At 43.5% G+C, this 2,753-nt stretch overlaps 1 protein-coding gene across 1 annotated transcript in view; it reads right to left on the minus strand.

Moving 5' to 3' along the window:
- LOC121927217 (solute carrier family 12 member 9-like) overlaps positions 1-2,753 on the minus strand; it is a 142,251-nt gene that overhangs the window by 95,476 nt on the left and 44,022 nt on the right.

Below are 2,753 nucleotides of genomic sequence, written 5' to 3' on the forward strand. Positions count from 1 at the left end.
TTATATAAAATGGCATAGTTAAATGATGTCCCATATAAAACTCAAAAATCAAGATTTGCTTTTTAGAATTTATCTATTTTCAAAAACATTTTCAAGCTGTGGATGGTTGAATCCATGGCTAAAGAATCCGTAGATACGGGGAGACAACTGTATATTGAAGAATATCTCTTACTTGGTTTTTGGTTTGGGTTTTTTAAGGGAGAGAAAATGGTCAAATAAAGGAAACAATCTGGTGGGATAAGTGAGGTTTTTGGATTGAGAAAGTCAAAGGTGAAGAAAATTACAAAGAAATGAGGGAAATTATTAATCTGATATAATTTGGTATTGGATCCTAAAAAAATCTGTAATAGCCATTGGAGAGAATGAAGGGAGGAGGAAGGGGCTTGAAAAGTTTGTGGTGCAAAAAATGGAAATATTTTGTAATGGTTTATTACACCGTTCATTAAAGTTTACTGAGCATTTTGGCCTTACCCCTGCATCCGTGGGAGATATGCTCCCAGACTTACCATGGATAGTGAAAAGCACAAGTAATGGCCAAAGCTGTATTTCTGCAGGAATGTGACCATGGAGTCACCCTGGAGGAGCTCCAGATGCTTTGAGAGGTGTCTCTCAGTCTAGGCATTTGGAAGTCCTCCAGATGCCCGGTCTGCAGTGCTTGTCAGTAGTTGGGAAACCCATGGCACTCATATGATGTTAGATAACAACTCCCATCATCCCAGACCATTGTCTACACTGACTAGTGGATGATGGAATCCAAAAACAACTGGTGGACTGCTGATTACATACAACTGCCATAGGGCAACAGCCAGGGGTTTAGAAAAGTTACATTTTTAGATCACAGTTCAGAATCCCCCAGACAGCAGCTAGTAAAAAAAATTAATTTCCCAGAATTCCCTAGCATTGAGCCAGGGCAGTTAAAGCAGTCTCAAGATGGATTATTGATCCAGTGTGTTTTGGACTCAAGTTTTAGTTGAAATTTAAAGGAATTATTCAGAGTACTAAACTCTAATCCCAAAACAGATTCAGCACCTTGGACACCTCCAAGGCAGTTTGGTGCAGCTTTGCCTGGAAGCCACAGAACCTCCGCAACAGGAAGCATCATCTCACAAAACCAGACACAAGGAAGCCCATTTCACTCTTCAAAATATATAACCATCACAACAACTAGAAACTTCCTCCTTTCAGTTTAGAAGCTGAGATGGGGAGTCAGTCAGTAAAAGCACAGCTCTGGTCAGGAACGATCAGTGATGCCCTGCCTGAATCCAAAATGCAGATGATCCTCCATAGCCATGAATTCTGCCTCCCTGGATCCAACCACCCACACCTTGAAAATATTTTTTTAAATCCAAAAAGCAAAGCCCAATCTAACTGTTTTATATAAGGAACACTACTTTGCCATGCCATTGTATATAATGGGACTTGAGCATCCATAGACTTTGGTATCCACAGGGGGATCCTGAAACTAAAGCCAGCAGATACCAAGGACCCACTGTACATTGTTGCTGTGTGTTCACATTTTTGGCCTATGACAACCCTAATGTGAACTTTTCATTCACATGGCAAGAGTTTTTCAGAGGGGGTTTGCCTTTGCTATCCCCTGAGGCTGAGAGAGTGTGACTTGACCAAGGTCAGCCAGTGGTTTCCCAAGGCCAAATGGGAGTTTGAACCCTGGTCTCCAGAGTCCCAGTCCAGTGCTGAAACCACTTCCCCAATATACCTCCCCAAAATACATTCATTCAGTTTAAAAGGGGAAAGAAAAGTATTGCCAAAGGACTAGATCTTCCCTAAATTTCCGAAAGGGAAACCCAGGCTATTCTGAATGGCTGTTTCCATACTCCCTGAGAGCTGCTTTCCTCCTGTAATGCTCTATCTCCTCTCCCCACAGTCTTCCCAGCTGGGATCCTTCAACCCACTCTCTATGACCCAGAGTTCCCACAGTAAGTACCACCTGAACCTTATTGTGGAGGGCAGGGACCCTTTCACACTACATCAGGCCTGTACAACATATGGCCCGGGGGCCACATGCAGCCCGCGAAAGGATTTTGGGTGGCCCACAAGGATGTGGAATGATTTCAAGGCTCCTCTGCTGCTCAGTCTTCTTCTGAGCAGAGAAAGCCAGGCAGCAGAGGAGCAGGATGGGCAAATGCTTGCCAAGCAAGGCTCCTCCACCATCCAGTTTTCTCCTGAGAAGGAGGCCAGGCAGTGAAGGAGGAGAATGGGCAAATACTTGCCCTACGAGGCACCTCCAATCCTTGGCTTTCTCCTGAGGAGAAGGTAAGGAGGAGGAGGAGGATGATGGGTGAACACTCGCAAAGCTCCTCTACTGCTCGGCTTTCTCTTGAGGAAAGGGCCAAGCAGACAATGATGCAATTAATATTAATAATATTAATAATTAATAATTAATTAATATTTAATTAAAACTTATCTACAGCCCAAAGAAGTTAACTTATTTTAATTTTGGCCCCTTCCTACTGCTAAGTTGTGCAGGTCTGCACTATATAGTTATCGTGCTATGATTCCACTTCAACTACCATGGCTGCTTCCTATGGAATCCTGGGTTATGAAGTTTGGGGACACCCAAGAGCATTGTGGCTGAGGCGCCTAAGTTGCTGTTTGTTTTGTTGTGTGCCTTCAAGTCATTTCCAACTTATGGGGAACCTAAGATGAACCTATCATGGAGTTTTCTTGGCAAGATTTTGTCAGAGGAGGTTTTGCCATTGCTTTCCCCTGAGGCTGAGAGAGTGGGACCAGTG

The sequence above is a fragment of the Sceloporus undulatus genome, chromosome 3 (genome assembly GCF_019175285.1).
Source record: "Sceloporus undulatus isolate JIND9_A2432 ecotype Alabama chromosome 3, SceUnd_v1.1, whole genome shotgun sequence".
Lineage (NCBI taxonomy): Eukaryota > Metazoa > Chordata > Lepidosauria > Squamata > Phrynosomatidae > Sceloporus > Sceloporus undulatus.